The sequence below is a fragment of the Filicampus tigris genome, chromosome 22, assembly GCF_054856515.1.
Source record: "Filicampus tigris isolate MCC_2025a chromosome 22, RoL_Ftig_1.0, whole genome shotgun sequence".
NCBI lineage: Eukaryota > Metazoa > Chordata > Actinopteri > Syngnathiformes > Syngnathidae > Filicampus > Filicampus tigris.
In genome coordinates, this window is record NC_141238.1 from 8,433,521 (window position 1) to 8,452,883 (window position 19,363).

The following is a 19,363-nucleotide window of genomic DNA, read 5'->3' on the forward strand; positions in this document are numbered from 1 at the left end:
CATGATACACACGCCTACCAAGTTTCATGTTGATCACCCAAAGTGGCCCCAGGGGCTGAATTTTCAAAACAATACTGGTGGGAAGGATCTCAAGAAATGACCCTTAAAATGGCTGCTTCAAAGCAAAATGGATGACTTCCTGTATTTGTTTGGGCATGGCTTCTTGAGACTTTTTTGTGGGTCTGCTCATGATACACACGCCTACCAAGTTTCATGTTGATCACCCAAAGTGGCTCCAGGGGCTGAATTTTCAAAACAATACTGGTGGGAAGGATCTCAAGAAATGACCCTTAAAATGGCTGCTTCAAAGCAAAATGGAGGACTTCCTGTGTTTGTTTGGGCATAGCTTCTTGAGACTTTTTTGTGGGTCTGCTCATGATACACAAGCCTACCAAGTTTCATGTTGATTACCCAAAGTGGCTCCAGGGGCTGAATTTTCAAAACAATACTGGTGGCAAGGATCTCAAGAAATGACCTTAAAATGGCTGCCACAAAGCAAAATGGATGACTTCCTGTGTTGGTTTGAGCATGGCTTCTTGAGACTTTTTTGTGGGTCTGCTCATGATACACACGCCTACCAAGTTTCATGTTGTTAAGTGAAACTTGCTTTGAGGGCTGAATTTTCAGAAAAAAATCCATGCCTGGAAATGACCAATGCAATGGCCACATTAAAAGCAACATGGCATACTTTCCATGTCTTTTGGGACACGGCTTCTTGAGACTTTTTTGTGAGTCTACTCATGATAATCACACCTACCGAGTTTCATATAGACCACTGAAATTGGCTGCAGGGGCTGGATTTTCAAAACAATACTGGTGGCAAGCATCTCACGAAATGACCGACAGAATAGGCACTTCAATGCAAAATGGCTGACTTCCTGTGTCATTTCAGGCATACCTTCCTGAGAGTTTTTAGTGGGTCTACACGTGACAAACATGGCTACCAAGTTATATGTTGCTAATTCAAACTGGCAAAAAAAAAAAAAAAAACGCTCTTTGTCATTCATGTGGGGATCAAGCAGAAGGGTATAATAGCATTTTCCTGAGCTTCTATTTGATGGCGGGCCAATCCCTCTGGAATGCCGGCAGCATTGGTTCACACTGCACCTTTGAACACTCGCACAAAAAGACAAAATTCCTTTTTCAACGGGATTACAGCGGCGATAATCCTTGTCAAGGTCAATTAGGTCACATTGATCCACCGTCTTGATGACGTGCTACTTGCGACTGCATCAAAAAGGCGGCCTTTCTTTTTTTTTTTTTTTTTTTTTTTTCCACCTGCAGGAATCGATTCTCTCCAGGAGGAGTGCGGCAATCCCTCCAAAACCCCACCACCGCCGCCCACCCTCACCGGTGAGAAAACTCACCCGGAATATTAACAGGTAGTCGCCATGGCAACAGGCGATTGCGCTGTGATTGGCTCAGCAGGCCTTAGCGTAAGGGAAGCACAAACACAATGAAAAGACCCTCACAGCTGCATGCGTGGCTGGGCAAGCACAATCCGATTCCCAATTGTAGCGGCGTTGGCTAACAGCTGTGTCCTGCAGCAATAATAATAATAAATCAATACACCGTTTTTTTAAAAAAGTTCTCCTTTCAATCAATGAGATTTATTTGCTGGTGCTAAGCGCTGCGGAATGAAAGCAAAACAGTGTTGAAAGCTTTCAGTTCAAGCAACAAGTCATTCGCTAGAGTGTTACTAGCTAATTATTCATTCAGGCCCAATTAGTGTGCTGCCTCAAAAGCTAGCGGAAAGAAACAGATATAAAACAGCAATCTTGGATGTATTAGCAGGCGCGTTAGTGTAGTATAGGTCAGAACACTCGAAAAATGGAGAATGTTGAAAAATGTGCAGGTGATGTTGACAAAGGTTACCGTGGTAACTCCCCTCGCATAGAAGGTGGCGCCGTACAAAGCATGGCAACAATCGTGATGACATAATTCCACACGTTTGGGAACATTCGGCGAGGCAGCTCCAGCTTTTCGTGCGACCGCCGCACAACAAATGCGCTTCCAGGTCAACGGACGACCAGTCACGAAGGTTAAGTTGGGACGGTGCTTGAAGTTCACAACCGTGATGGCTGACAGCCCCGAGGCCCTTTTGGGAACACTGTGGTAGCATAGCGCAGGGAGACATTTTAACCATTAGGTCTAAGAAATTCCACAACAGTTTCCAAAGATAAAAAGTCCTTTTTGCCAATCCGGGATCTAATTAATCTCAATCGTAATCAGTAAATGTCCAATGATCAAAGGTCATTTATCTCAATCCACAGTAAAATGATTCTTATTCCAGACTAGTGCGCAATGACCAAAAGTCATATATACTATTTTAGGGTCACAAAAATCAAAATTTCAAACTAGTTTCCACTGACTAAAAGTTATTTTCCCCATTCTGGAATGAACAAGAATCTCATTCCAGACCAGTGTCAAATGGCCTAAGGTCCCTTTTGTCATTCTGGAATCAAAGAAACATCTTTCCAGACCAGGGTCCAATTACCAAGAGTCATTTTGCTTTTTCTGGGCTCAAATTAACAACGTAAAGTCCAGAGACCAAGGAATCTCATTCCAGACTAACGTGCAACGCCAACAAGTCATTTTCCCGCCATCTCTGGGATCAAATAATTCTCATTCCAGATCAGTGTCACTTACCGAAGGTGTTTTTTCTTGTTCTGGGGTCAAAAGAATCTCATTCCAGACTCATTTTCAATGACCAAGTCATTTTTCCTATTCTGGCATCTCAAAAAACTACAATTTCAGAAGAGTGGCCAATAACAAAAAGTATAGCTTTCCCATTTCAGTCAAAGAAATCTCATTCCAGACCTGTGTCCAATCACCTGGATTTGATTTTTTTAATTCATGGCAACCAAAGGAAACCTCATGCCAGGTCATTTTTCCCCACTTCAGAGTCAAATAAGATCTCATTCCACACCAGTTTTCAATGACTCAAAGTATTTTTCCCTATTCTGGATTCAAGCAAATCTCATTCCAGACCAGTGTCCAATTACCTGGAGTTGATTTTTCAATTTGTGGTAACCAAAAGAAACCTCATTCCAGGTCATTGACCAATGATCTAAATTCATTTTTCCCAATTCAGAGTAAAATAAGATCTCATTCCAAACCAGTTTTCAATGACCAAAGTCTTTTTTCCCCCCATTCCGGATTCAAGAAAATCTCATTCCAGACCAGTGTCCAATTACCTGGAGTTGATTTCCTCAATTCATGGTAACCAAAAGAAACCTCATTCCAGGTCATTGACCAATCTAAATTCATTTTTCCCAATTCAGAGTCAAATAAGATCTCATTCCGGACCAGTTTTCAATGAATTAAAGTCTTTCGTCTTTCTTCTTAAGTCATTTTGCAACTCGTAAACTGGAAGTTGAACACTGCAACGAAAACAAAAGCTCCTCGGGGGAGGTAACAATGCTACAAAGTGAAGTCCTGACAATAGCATATCTGAGCAGTTAAGACGTCCATATTCTTTTCGCTGCTGTCAGCACCATGGCAACATTGCGGCCCCTGACAGCTAAGATGCTGACCGAGGTTGAGGAGGCGGGATTTGTGGGTGGGGTTAAGGTCGGGGTCTCGGGCGGGCCGCCGTCCCAGCCTGCCACTTAATGTCACCGTGACGACCCCCGGGGGAATTGCGGGTGACGGCGCGGCCTGTCAGCTGGGCCCTAATGGAGGTGTCAGGTGTGCCACTGACATTCAAGCTCTTATCCAATCAGACGCCTTCCTCAATTGGAAGCCGCTCTCAGACTTTCCCGCCAGGAGACAGCCGTGACGTGATGGACGGCAGAAGCCCCGGCGGGGTCACATTTCCTGCCGCGGCTGACGGACGCTCCGAGCAGAGGAAGTGTCAAACTGACACGTCGGGTCTAGTCAACCGCCAGCCCCAACCCGCCGTGCCCGCCCCCCGACGACAATTCCTGCACGAGAACCAATGTCAAGGATGGTTCCTGGGAACTCACAGGCACAAACGACAAAGCATTTTAAATTGTATAATAACACTAATAAGAGCATGTACATATGATAACACAATGCATTTCAACTCCACTGGAGGATTGTGGGAAATGTAGTCCACTAAGACTAACGCATGCATAATTTTTCTTTTCCGCAACAGCGGTATCACCGCTCCTAATGTGGCACCTCCAGGGACGCCACTCCCGCCCGCGGCGCGGCAGGCAACGCAACCAATCCCGACCGGAACGCAAACGAGGACAGCTTAGGACTGTTTGGGGATCACCTTTCCTTTTCCGACGGGAGGCCTTTGTTGTCACTTAGCGATTGCATGCGCTCAGCCGCTAAACGCTCTCATTTGTGACGCTGAGGCGTCTTTTTTGGCACGCCGCCGGAAAGAAGCCGTCAACACTTCCTTTCATGCTGACGCACAGTGAAAAGTAACAAAAATACTAAGGGAGGATTTGAGTTTGCGGAACTTCCTGTTTGGCTCCAAAGTCCGTAAAAGTAAATATGGCTAACTTAATGCTAGGGATGTTGGATACCACTTTTTTTTTTTTCAGGCTAAAACCAGTGTCCACTCTCTCTGATACAGAGTACCGATACCTCTCGGAACTTTTCATTCATTCATTATCCAGACCGCTTATCCTCACAAGGGTCGCGGGCGTGCTGGAGCCTATCCCAGCTGTCTTTGGGCAGTAGGCAGGGGACACCCTGAATTGGTTGCCAGCCAATCGCAGGGCACACAGAGACAAACATCCGCACTCACAATCACACCTAGGGGCAATTTAGAGTATCCAATCAACTTACCATGCATGTTTTTGGAATGTGGGAGGAAACCGGAGTACCCGGAGGAAACCCACGCAGGCACGGGGAGAACATGCAAACTCCACACAGGGAGGCCGGAGCCAGGATCGAACCCACGACCTCTGAACTGTGAGGCGGACGTGCTAACCAGTCGACCACCGTGCCGCCCTCTCGGAACTTTTGATTTCTAAAATGTCCTTTAACAGAATGACAAAAAAAATTGCGCAAATGTCTTTCTTTCTGACACAGATGCCGCAGAATAGCGCCAACTACTGCCGAGGAGGACTTACTCGATCTAAATTTTATTTTTGCCTTAAAGCGGAAGTCAACCCAAACATATTTTTCTTCCAGAATACTTCTATGCAGGCCCACTAGTTGAAATACAGCATTCTGATTAACATTGTGTTTGTGGAATATGAGTTAAGCAGCAAAATCCACCTGCTTTTAGCCATCTCAGGGGGCGGCCATTTTGTCACTTCCGTCAACTGAAAATGACATCACAGTTGCTCAGGGCTCAGATAAAGACCAATCATGGCCCAGCTTCAGAAAACAGGTGAGCTGTGATTGGTCGTTACCTGAGCCCTGAGACACTGTGATGTCATTTTCAGTCGACAGAAGTGACAAAACGGCCGCCCCCAGACATGGCTAAAAACGGGTGGATTAACTCTTACTCCGCAAAGGCAATATTTATCAAAATGCCTTGTTTCAACTAGTGGGCCTGCATTCTGGAAAAAAATATGTTTGGGTTGACTTCCACTTGAAGTATCGGTGGCTGGTATCAGCAGCCTGTACAAGAACACCATACCTTAAAATAAGGCCGGTATTGGCTGAAAACTGATACAAGGTATCAATACCCGCCCATCCCGACTGAATAAAAAAATAATAAAACAGGACTTTTGAGAACATCTACAAAAACGTAGCGCTGCGTATGTTGACAACATTAACCTGCAGGGACTCTATGTGGGAAAGCACATTTTTTGTTTTGAGGCTTCTGGTGTGTTGCGGGCAACATCCAATTAGCGAAGTGGGTCAGGAGCAAGAGGAGCGAGAGGAGCAGTGGGCCATGAGAGCATGTGAGGACGCTGGGTTAGTTCGCGCAGGCCAAATAAAGCTAGCGTTGCCACCACATTGCGGAACGCACGACCTTGCCCACATCACTTGTACATTCCCCAAATAGTCCAAAGGAAGTGGCCAACCATGCAAGGGAACATTGTCATTTTTACTTTCTATCATAATCATGGGACTGGGATGCAAGGAGAGTGAGTAGAAGCAACAAAAATTAGAGTCAAGAAGTTCCAAATGAAATTGGATTTCCGAGCTTGAGTGCTAGCTTGCTTTGTTTCCGGTTCACCATATAAGGGCATGAGTTCATCGGTGTCCTATTTGGAAATTAATGACAGTTTACTCAAAATGAAGTACATTTAAATGAAATGAAAAACTATTAGATAAATAACATAGGCCGTTTTTTTAATGGATTCATATGAATACAATAAGTGCTTAACTGTGATGACGCTACTTGGGATATAACTAAAGTATTTTTAGGCAGTTGCTTTAAGAAACTCCCACTTGACGTTTCCTGTCAAAGTGCACAAAAAGAATGACATTCTTATTGTGTTTTTAAAACAAGCCTTAATCCTCTTATTTTAATTTTAACACAAAAAAAAATCCGGGCTAACGGAGAGCATCTGCACAGCAGTGTCATAAAACAATATTTGAATACAAACATGCAGCAACACATGTAGACAGACAGCATAATACACGCAGGCATATATTCTTTATCCCCTGCAAAAAAGGCGAATATTACAACATCTGACTGAGGACTTGTGACCGTCTCCAAGTAACTCTGTATGATACTGCCCCCAAGTGGCCAAGTTAGCACACTCCTCCTCCTCACTCCTGGGAGTCAAAGCGTTTTTAATCATTTTATAAGGGGAAGGAAGAATTTGGTAAACAGCACATACAAATGTCAAGTGAGTCATCTTACCAGCTTTGCATTGAGCTCGACAGGTCGCTCTAATTCATCTAACACGTTTCATGATTCGGCTTTATTGTTCACGCCTTGCCTCGTTATTAAAAGAAAAAAAAAAACACACACGCAGCGGGATGTCGGCCAGCAGTTGCCTGGACACTTCCTCCGACACGCTCTGAATCTTTTCAAAGGCAACCTAAAGCCAATTGTGGGTTTTTTACCTCCATCCAAGACGTACCGTCCTCCCTCAACCTCACACCAAATCAAAAGAAATGCTGCCCGAGCGTAAAGCGCTTCAATCGGTGCACAAGAACTAACGCCGAGCGCTCTACTTCAACGCCTTCACAAAAACACGCGAGGGCTTTACATGACACAAACGTGGCCCTAACTGAGTGAATCCCTTGAGGATCACTGCAGAAAAAAAAAGAAAAAAAAAAAAAAAGAAAATACTGCCCGAGTGCCACATACAAATCTTTGACTTTGAAGTTTGAAGTTTGCTTCTCCATGATTAAAATGTAAACAAATGCTACCCGCTAAAAATCTTTCATTATGCATCACTAAAGTGGATCTTTATACTCGTACCTTTGCTCCTAAGAAGTTAACTTTTTTTTTTTTTTTTTTTACTGACATCACCATGGACCTAACCAAGTGAATTCTTCAAGTACACACAAAAAATTAATCAATAAAAAAAAGATACTACCCGGGTGTGACATGTTCATCCCGGACTTTGATATGGATCTTTATCCTTGTAGGTTCGCTCCCCAAGAACTTGATTACAAAGTGGAAAGGCCCATAAACGTGCAGCGAACTGAGTGAATCCCTCAAGGAACACCAGTAAACACATGCTGCCCGAGCGTGACGGAAAAAGCAATGCTGCCCGAGCGCGAGGTAAATAAATCTTTCATTGTGAAGAACATGGATCTTTACGCTTGTAGATTTTCTCCTCTGTTTCTTCAAAACAAAGTGTGACGGCTTCTCATGACATAAACGTGGACTTAGAGGGGAAGACAACGTAAACGTTTTTTTTTTCAAGAATATGTTCTACGCAAGCCCACTAGTTGAAACAAGGCATTCTGATAAATATTGCGTTTGTGGAATAAGTGTTAACCCACTCGTTTTTAGCCATCTCTGGGGGCGGCCATTTTGTCTTGTGTCGAGTGAAAATGACATCACAACTGCTCACAACTACCAAATTAACGCTCAGATTCAGAAAACAGGTCAGCCGTGAATGGTGGGTGTGAGCAGTTGTGATGTCATTTTCACTCGACACAAGACAAAATGGCCGCCCCCGGAGATGGCTAAAAACGAGTGCATTTTGCTGCTTAATTTATATTCCACAAACTCAAAATGAATATGAATGCCGTGTTTCAACTAGTGGGCCTGCTGGGAACATATCCTTGAGAAAAATATGTGTGAAGTGACTGCCCCTCAAGGAACACTGAAAAAAAAATGCGAGATGCTAAATGCTAAAATAGCTTACAGTAGGGGTTGGAACCAGAGTTTGGGTTTTAAAGTTTGGTTTAAAGCCTAGGCTAGAGTTTGAAGTTAGTCAAGAATTTAAGTATGGTGTTAAGGCACGGTTAGGATTTAAAAGTAGTTTCTCAAACCTGTGTTAGGGTTTCAAAATAAGCATAGGGTTCAAAATAAGGTTTCATTCAGGTTTCAAAGTAACGTTTTAAACCTGGCTTAGGATTTCAAGGTTAGGTCAAGTTTTCAAAACAGAGTTGGGCCTTGAGACGAGCGTTAGGGGTCAGAATGAGGTTTCAAATGAGGATTTTAAGACAGAGTTAGGGTTTCAAGCCTGGGTTAGGGTTTCAAGTGAAGCCAAGTGTGTGACGCAGTGTTGTGTTGCTGGTGGAGGATCAATGGCGGCTGCCCGCAGGCCAGCGCCGTTCGCTCCCCACATGATCCGCCTCAACGATTTGTGCCATCGCGACCGCTTGCAATCGATAACAACTCCTGCGCGGCGGCCATTTTCACCTCACGACATCAGAGCGCCGCTGCGTTAATCGCCAAGTGCGCAGCCGGCGGAATCGTTACAGCTCACCGGTCTGCTTATTGAAGGGGACACAGGAAGAGCCCGTTGCTATTCCTTTGGTGTCCACATGAAGGCGCCAAAAACAAATGGCATCTTTTGTGGAAGATTATTTTGTCTTCTCCCCATTCTGGAAGTGATCATGCCATGACCACCAATCACCAAAAAGCAGTGTCTAGCCCCATCCTTTTGGGTACCTGACCAATGCAATTGGTACCCAAATAGTATGTGTCAAATGGTGGAAAAGTATATAAAGTGTGTGTATATATATAAGTATATAAAATATAAAGCATGCTGTGATCTCCGAGTGAGTCATCCAAGCCAAAAGGGGGCAGCGCGTGCGGATGAATTACTAGGATTCACGACGGGTGGAATATCGACTGGCGGCCCTGGGAGGAAAACACTTGATTGTTTCTCCCGCGTTTCCCCTCAGCACGACAGCTGAGGAGGAGGCGGGCGGCGACAATGATGTCGTCGTCGTTGGGGTGCATTGCGACAGATTGTAAATTCAGCGCCTGCGGCCGCGCTCCGCTGCCATCCATCTTTTCATTCCGCCGCTGTCTTATCCGCGCCATCGCTTGTTGTCTTTGCGCCGCATCTTTTCTTTCAACAAAAACAACAACCAAAAAAGCCAAGCGAGGAGAGATAACAGAGGAGGCGGTGTGATATACTGTACCTCCTAGCGGGTGACGGGTGAAAGCAACACATGGACGACTCAGGCAAGTTTATCTTTGCCATCAAAGCTGATGGAATTAGCATCCTCGCTAAATGGAAATAAGATGGATGAATCACTTACAGACACGATTATGTCATCTATTAACAGCCAGACAGACTTTAAGTGTGCATTAGCAAGTGTGTTTGACATCAAAACAATCAGAAATTTGAACCCCTGATAGAATGAAATTGATCACTATTGAATTCTATCACACAAAAAAGCGTTTTTGTATTTATTTTTTAAAAAAAAGGCTTGACTACCAAACAACTATTGGATTTTATGACAATTTCCAGAGGTAGGATTCAATTCTCAGAGACTTGGAAACAAAACAATCTGAAATGATTAATTGTAGACCCCCTGGTGCAATGCGCTCGACAGCTGTTGGATTATTAGAAGAATGAGTTCATTTTCTTACTGAAATTAGGTGAACAAATCAATTTCCAAAGGTGAGTATGTGATATGTTTACAGTATTTTTTGTTATGATGTGTTCTTAAAATAAGAAATGCTTGATTGTAGACCCCCTGATACAATGCTCTTGACAGCCATTGGATTATTAGAGGAATACATGAGTTAATTTACTCACTGAAATTAGGTGAACAAATCAATTTTCAAAGGTGAGTATGTGGTATGTTGACAATATTTTTTGTTATGTGTTTTTAAAACAGGAAATGCTTGATTGTAGACCCCTGATGCAATGCACTTCACAGCTATTGGATTAGTAGAAGAATGAATTAATTTTCTCACTGAAATTAGGTGAACAAATCGGTTTTCAAAGGTGAGTATATGATATGTTTACAATATTTTTTGTTATGTTCAGTTTTCGAAACAAGAACTGCTTGATTCTAGACCCCCTGATGTAATTATCTTGACCGCAATTGGATTATTAGAAGAATGAGTTAATTTTCTCACTGAAATTAGGTGAACAAATCCATTTTCAATGGTGAGTATGTGATATGTTATATGTATGTTGTGTTTTTAAAACAGGAAATGCTTGATTGTAGACACCCCACCAATTCATTCCATCAACGATTGGATTCTATGAAGCAAAGTGATTAGTTAATATTCCGAATGAAAAGAAGACAAATTAATCAGCTTTCAAAGACCGGTTTGTGATAAGTTAACACAACTGCGCTTTTGAATCAAAAATTGACCCCTAAAACAATTTCCGCCAGACAAAAGGCCCAAAAAGAGACATCCTAGTCATTTTTTCCCCACTCACCCATGTCCCAATACTATTGTCCAGATGCAACCTCCATTCATTAGTTCATTGACTGCAATTGACCACAACTGTGCCTCACGCTAAACCAGGTCACTCGCACTCTTTTAGTTAATTACAAAGTGTGCTTTGAAAACACACACGCGCACACACACAGAAGCCTGCAATGCAATGATCTGACTTGAAAAAGAAAAGACACAATATTTAATATAACCAGGAAAGGTAAGTCGCAGTAATTAAACCGTGATGGACGACCATTCACCGCGCTACATCCGTCATGCTAATTTCCGGAATATTGCACACGCCTTCTTGCTGGAGAGCCCATTTACCATTTGGCGGCTAAAGTGAGGAATTGTGCCAAAACTGCGCGTTGTTTTCCCCGGGGAGCATTTGTCAGCTTGATGGCAGACCCCGTTGCAGACTTGAGTGCTTATTTGAGGACGTGGGAAATACTTTCAACCGAGTGGATGAAAAGTGAGGGAATTTTGAGGGGCCTGGTGCGGATTGCTGAAATTGCTCCAAGTTGACATCAGAGAGGAGCTGACAAAAAAAATTTAAAAAGAAAAGAACAAAATGTCCTCTTGAGTGGATTAGTGGCAGAAAACGAAGAAGCTGCCCCCCAGATGCCAATCAAATTGTCCACTAGTAATGCACACAAAAACAAATAATTGCAATTCATTTGAATATTTAAAGACTCCAACGCCATTTAAATTCTGCATTGTTGTTCACTGCCATCATATTTGGGGGGAAAGTCAAGACAAAAAGCATTGGGAAGCACATAAGGGATTCCAAAATTTTGCAACAATGGACCTAATCCCAATAATCCCGTCTTTTGACACTTTTGAATGCTCCAATCCAATTTATATGATGCGTTTTTGCTCATTTCCCATCAGATTTTGGTAAAACCGACAACACAAAAAATGCACACACAAAAACGTTTGGGAGCACACCAACCCCATTTAAAGAGGATTCCCAAGAGCAACAAAAAGCCGTTTCAGAACAATGGACCTAATTAGGATCATTTAAAATACCGGTACTATGTAATGTCTCCAACATTTAAAAGACGATATATTTTTGATTAATTTCCGTCATATTTTGGAAAGTAGTACCCATTGGGAAGCACGTGAAGGATTCCCAAGAGTGTCAACAAGCAGTTTTGAGGGGGGGGGGGGGGGAATGGACCTCAGTCCAATCATTTCACAAAAAACAAACCTCATTAAATGCTACATTTATGTTACTTTGGATCATATTTTGGAAACCAATTGAAAAGCAGAAATCGAGAAGCTGCGCTAGTTTAAAAAAAAAAATTTTTAAAAAAAGCACACTTGAGAGTACTACCAAGATTGTTAACAAGCAGTTTGGGAACTATGGACTTCATTTGGATTGTTTGGAACACTAATTAATGGCTCCAAGTCCATTCAAATGCTGCACTTTTATAATTTTCTATTATATTTGGGAAAAAACAGACAAATAGCACACCGGGATACAAACTGAGGATTTCCAAAGGACAGAATGGACCCCATTCCTAAAAACCTAAAAGGATCCTTATTGTCTGATAAATGCAGTTTAGCTAGTCCTAATTAGCATCGTTGTCCTGCTGCCCATATAAGAACATGAAACAAATCATTTCCTTATAAAACTCCTGTAAAAAGATGATGATAAATATGGACAAGTTCCGTTAAGTAAAAACGATTTAGGATAAAATCATCTCGATGTAAATATGTACGCCACAAGGACTCATCTTTAGCAACAAGCGACTCACAGATGCTAATTTGAGTCCTCCACTGTCACGTGTCAGATATTTATCCACTCTGCTTTGGAATCTCCACCAGCCTGGAATTCTAATCAGGAAACGTTGAGGCTATGCGACGGAGGAAATGATTTATGTCGAGATTGTCCGTAGAAAACTGAATTTGTGATGCGAAACGACAAGAACGTCGGACTGCCAGATCGGAGCAAATAAAAACGTTCCGACGCTCCAATTACCTCCCGGTGGGCGGAAAAACTGACATTTACTCGCCTCCCCGTGGATACGGACAACGCCTGAGAGGAGAGCGGAATACCAAGTGGCGGCGGGAACACCGGGAAGCACCTTGACAAATTCCATCAAGGTCAGAGATGAGGACAAAGCTGGAAGGTTACGAGTCACAAGGGCAGCGAGACGACGGGGAGAAATTTCCCTTGAGATGCAACCTTTCTAAATGTTAGCAAGTCAAGAAAGCTAATCCGAAACACATCAATATTAATACACAGACACTCTAAAATTCCATCAATTCAGTGTAGACACTGCTTGGCCTTGTTCACCATGAATTGGGGAGCATGGGATCAGATAATAATGCAGGTGAAGCAGCATGTGGAGCGTCCTCCAAGATGATTTTTCAACACCCAAGGGACAAAAATTGGATGCTTACTAGAGCTGCAGGGAGATATTTGAAAAATAATAATCACAAAATATTTGGATTAATATTGAAATCACAATTAATAAACACGAGTATTGTTTGAGTTCGTATTTATTCAATGACAAAAACTCAATTTTAAATAGGAACATGAAAATACATTAGCAACAAAGTAAAATGATATGAGGCGCCGTGTATGCACTTAGTATGCGATTGAGCGGAAGTCAACCAAAACATATTTTTTAACAAGAATATGCTTTATGCAGGCCCACTAGTCTAAACACGGCATTCTGATTAATACTGTGTTTGTGGAATATGAGAAATCTACCCATTTTCAGCTAGCTCAGGGGGCGGCCATTTTGTAATTTCTGTCAATTGAAAATGACAACACAATTGCTCAGGGCTCAGATAACGACCAATCGTGGCTCATCTTGAGAAAACAGGTCAGCCGTGATTGGTCGTTACCTGAGCCCTGAGCAACTGTGTGATCTAATTTTTAGTCGACAGAATTGACAAAATGGCCGCCCCTGAGCTAGCTAAAAACAGGTGGATTTCTCATATTCCACAAACGCAATATTAATCAGAATAACGTATTTCAACTAGTGGGCCTGCATAGAACATATTCTTGTCAAAAAATATGTTTGGGTTGACTTCCTAATATAATTAGTTTTTCACACATTACAAAAAATAAGTATACCTTTGAGTACACTACTGTAATACTTTGGAATACTAAGTGAAAGTAAGTGCTTCTCATCTTGTGAAAATGAAAATTTTGTCAAAACATTCATGGAAACAGCATCCATATTTAATGAAAACATTTTTCTCAAGTAGTTGCGAGAGGAGTTGGAAAAAAATGCTAAATTGGCAACACCGACTTTACTTTTACAAGTAGTACACATCAGCGGGGCGTACTTTAAACACACACACGCACACACAAAACATCCGACACAAATAAAGTCAACTTCCACGGGGGAGCTTGTTTTCGGACAGGAATCAATTTGGAGGTACAGCGCGTTTTGGATGCCAGCCCAGATAAACGTGTCATGTTGTAGCGGGATTGGATGATGTAATGTGACCGGATTAGTGCATTTGTGCGTCTGCGTGTGTGTGTGTGCTCACCGGCGAGCACGCAAACTTCTCTTGACAGGTTTGCAACTCCAATTTTTATTTACTGATAATATTTTTTGCTGGTGACTTAATGGATTTCAATCGCTGTTTTGATTTGAGCTGCATTGTCCTAATTAGCATATTTCAACTGTTGCCCATATTAGGACATGACTGGTGGGTGCACATAGTTTGAGAACAACGGACCTAATTTCAATCGATCATTTAAAACCCTATTGAGAAGCTACAAGCCTCTTAAACTACTTCCAAATTTGGTATAACGTCCCTATCTTGTTTTGATCATCTGATCATTTCTGACACAATTTAAAGACTCAAATTCAGACTCTCTAATGACGACAAATTGATCGTTTTTTTTTTTTTTTTTTTTTTTTTTTTTAATAGGGCTTCCACATCCTTGCCATGACTACAGTACGGCGATGTTCCCGTAATTGCCCGGCTCGGAGTGCTGTCATGGCAACACAGCGGCACATTCCGCAGAGGCAGGGAAAAAAAGTGATGTTTTTTTAATATAATTGTTATTATTGTTGTTGGTTGTTTTGGTGTTCAGAGGAGATGAGCCGCACGTGCCGACTGTGCACTGCGGGCCAGCTGTTCCATGCCCGCTGTGATTTCAATGATTTTTCCACAGCATTTGACATCAGTTTGACCTGCAGCTGTGTCTTTTCGAGACTTGCGCCTCATCATTTTGTCAAAAGCATGATAAGTGCTGGTGAAAGTTTCCTCAGAACCCCCTTTGGCTTTCAAAAAATATATATATTTGCCGCCTCGTGTGGCCCCTCTTGTCCTTCGGCATGCAATGCGAGTTGGTTACATGACTTCACCCGACACCTCACACATCATCGGCATGTTTCATATTTAAAAATGGTCATTTTAATAATTCGTTTTGTAACTGCTATCTGCAATTACCAAGTCGAGTCTAAAAGGGTGAGGCTCAAAGGCTGGCTATACAAAGAGACGTTGTGTGTTTTATTTATTATTATAAAAAGAGCAAAAACTATGTTCATATAAGTCATACTGATGTTCTTTTACCCAAAACATAGTTTGTTTTTTTATTCATTTATTTACTTTTTTTGCAAAAATGTTAATTTTTATAAATAGTTCGCCAATTGCCTGATTCTTTCAAAACCTCCTTTGACTTTTTGGAAAGTGCCCTTTGCCCCTTCATTTGTTCTTCATCAGGTCATGTGAGTTGGTCACATGACCTCATTCGGTTCCTTAAACATCATCTGTGTGGTTCAGGGCTGAAAGAATTGATCAAATAGCCTTTTAAAGCCCCACACATTCAATGTCACAGAGATTACTGTGTGGAACGTGAGGATTGCACCCAAGTGGACAACAATAATACCTACACCTCACATCCACATTTTTAGCCTTTTTAAAAATCCGATTAACCAATGGTGTAACCGACTTAGAAAATATGAAATAGCCGAAGCAATTGATTTTTTTTTTTTCATAAACACTGAAAAATCGACAATGTGCCTTTCCCATCATTACTGATATTAACTGCCCCTACATAGCACATGCAGCTATTCTCTCATCCAATCATTTAGGTGAACAACTTTAGTTTTCCAACACTGTCCTTTGAAGCAGAAACTCTCCTGATTGCAGCAAAGTAATTCATCGCCGCCCAAGTGGAAGTTCTAAGGAGCCAATTACAGCTCTCGGGGCGGCGACTTTCAGCCGGCTGTTGGTCCAAGAGGGCTCAAGACGGATGGAGGTCCATTAGGACTCAACGGAGAGTCGGTCAATAAAAGACCTGGAGGGAAATTATGGCAACGGGCGGGGCAACCGGGGTCCATTTCTATTACCTGAACAAATGTGCACCCGGCCCTCATCGCTCACCCGCGACCACGGGAAGATAAGGCCAGCGCAAGAATCAGATGAAAAAAAACTAACTTAAGAGCATTGGACAGGCACGCGTCATGCTGCAGCGCTGCCGACTGCGGCGTGACACACACTCCTCTGCAGCTCGCTCGTGACTCAACACACTTCAGCTTCCAGTCCTCCCACTGCGGTGGCCCCGCGCTCGCACCGGTCGCCGCAGATGGCCATCACTGCCGTCAATTATCTCACAATTGCTTGTTTGGTTTTTTTTCAGGCGATATGCCACGACAAACTCTTAGTGGAAACAGGCGACATGATGGCATTACAGTATCAAATTTTTTTTTTTTGACTTCACGTGAGCGGCAGCATGTCTTAACATAGCTAACACTGCAAATTTTAAAATATATTTTAGAATAAAATGTGAAAAAATTTTGCTGGGTCACTATTTACAAGGCTACAACTAAAATCGTTAGTAGTTAATGAGTTCATCTTGTCTTATATTGTCGCTGTCCTGTGAAAAACACATACGTCCAATTTTGGAATTTTCAAAAGTGTTCACGTTAATGCGATATCTGTATTCAAAATGAAAATAATAAACACCATAAAAATAAGAAAATTGAAAAAATTGACATGTTTTTCACAGGACAGCAACTATATGTCCAATAATTAGATTTATTATTAGTTTTTTATTAGAAACTAGTCAAGTTAAAAGAAAAAAAAAAATTGTGTTAAGAAAAGAAAAAAAACGAATTAAAATCTTTAGACATGCTCAGTTGTATTTTCGCCAGTGTTTCCCCTTGATCCTAAGTATCCTGTTCCGGGTTTTGTTCCAGCTCATCTATTGGTTGTTGCTTATGCCACATCATCGCAAAAACTGAAAGATCTGTGATAATATCAAACGCGTTTGAGATAGTGGGAAGGCCAAGACTAGGAAAAGACCGATCTAAAATCGATGACATCACCAACTTGCACAAAACAACGGGTCTTCAATCCTGTTCCTCAAGGGCCATTTAACTGGATCTTTTCCATCTCTCCCTGCTGCAACACACCTGATTCAAATGATCAGATAAACAGCAAGGTCTACAGAATCTGGATAACCATCCTGATCATGGAAAACATCTCGGGAACCGGCCCTCGAGGAACAGGATCGAAGACCTTGCACTAAACGATGAAGATGACGGGCGCACAATGTGACTCCAGTGAAACTCTAAAACTTCCATCCGACTAAATCCAAAATCTGACCAAGCACCAGAATCCTTCTTGGACTGGAAGGACGCTCCTGAGCAAAGTGGCAAAGAAAGAGGGATTCTTGTCGTTCTCTCGACCAACCGCAGAGCGCCACCGTCGCGTTCCGAAACCTTTAAGTGTGGCATGATTCCCGAGGGAGCGAGCTCGGCGGGCGGCGCCATCCATCAAGCTTGTCACGGGGTCGCCCGGGGCCAGTTGGCGAGGGCCCACGCGGGACTCGGCTCATTTCCCCGCCGTGATTATCCCCAGTTTTGCCAGGCGGAAACAAACGCGGGGCGGGCCAGAAGACAATCACTTGGCCTCTTCATCTCTTCTTCTAGTGGGTGGCAATACACACTTCCTTGCTCTTCGGGTTATCGTTTTTATTCATTTACGCACACGGAACATTGTTGTGGGGGACATTTGATTCACGCAATAGTTTAAAATGATATTAAAATAGGCTATTTTACGGACATATTTTCAAGATTCAATCGAGTCTGCCCACCGCTGGTTTAACAGCTGTCAGTGTACCAGGGCACGCGTGGGGGGTAAAATTCCCGGATCCTTTTTTTGGGGTTCTCACACTGACAAAAACATTCCAGATCATTTCCACAACCTAATGGATGGCTCCCGGGGTGATTATCTAGCAGGCCGCAAAAATCTAATCAAAACTGCTTCATTAGTTTTTATATAACTGCGCTAACACACAGGCACACACACACACACAGATACATATACACACAAGTGCAGTCGTGAAGGATTGCATCGTTCTGTGGTATATTTCAAAATAATACCAAGCAATTAACTCTTTCAACGCCAGCTATTTAAAAAAAAAGAACCTATTGAGTTCCAGCCAATTTAGAGCATTCTGACTGATGTCTCAAGGCTCACCGAATATTGTGTTTTACGACTACGTAAACACGGAGGCTACCAAATGAAAGATTACACTCCTCCTTTCATCACGCACACACAAAAAAGTTTTTCTACCTTATCCCATTTTTTAGTAATCAGCAGTAGAACATGTACGAGTTGATTTCACCCAAATCACCAATTTTGGACCCCAAAAATGAAGAAAATAAGCCTTTTGTGAAAAGATATGTTTTGTGCCCACCAGTGACTTTGATGTTAATCATTTTTCAGTCCTTTTCTTCAATAAAATACTAAAAGCAACTATGAAAACGTGTTTGTGAATGCAAACTAATGCATTTACAAAATAATCAAATTTTCCAATTTTACATTCGACAAACTTTACAAACTATTTGCACACTTGTTGGTAGAATTAGTAGTAGTAGTATTTAGTAGTGTGTGTATGTTCACTACATACATTAGGTCCTCACTTCCAGTTCTAAATTTAAATTTAGTCTGCTTTGTGACACTCTTTGTAGTTGGTTTGACCAACACAACACAATTCAGATGAGTGAGCATCACAAATGCTTTTGTTTTTTAAATACTTTTTATGGGTGACCAATCTTCAATAAACTTAAGATGACTTTTGACGAGAGAAGTGGAGTACACCATGGACTGGTCTCAATACATTTGAGCAGTCACGCTTAAAAACCGGTGCTGGCTACTTTGGAAGATCCAGTGTATTTAAATAAGGTATTAAAAGGCGCCTCTTACTGGCTTGCTTGGTTGCGGGCGCTCCCGGCTACGAGCTGGCCTACTTTTGGAAAGCCCAAAAAACCCAAGCGAGGCCGTCTGGCCCCGCCTCCTCGCCTCCTCTCACCTCCTCGCCCCGCTAACCCGCATGCCTGCGCCTCCCTAGACGGACTGCGGGCAGGCTCATCATGCTCTGCAGCGCCGTTTACACTCGCTCGTGACCTCATCTGCGGCTGAATCACTGGTTGACCGCCCGCCCGCCCACACACACACACACACACACACACACACGTTTATATAGTCAAAGTGGGCCGCGTGGTCGTGTCTGTAGGGGGAAACGTGCAGCAGTACATTGATTTATGCATGGAATTAATACGGATTGACGGCTGGATGGATAGGTAGGTTGATGATGTGGTATGCTATAAATTACTGAGTGAAGTGCACCATAGGAAGTATAATATGTACGAAATTGTTGATATGCATTGAAAATGA

The 19,363-nt window shown here is 42.4% G+C and overlaps 1 protein-coding gene across 2 annotated transcripts in view; it reads right to left on the reverse strand.

The window, feature by feature from the left end:
* The window catches only part of LOC147126822 (ankyrin repeat- and BTB/POZ domain-containing protein 3-A-like), a 50,232-nt gene that overhangs the window by 20,477 nt on the left and 10,392 nt on the right, over positions 1–19,363 (reverse strand). The gene's annotated exons all lie outside the window — the stretch shown is intronic.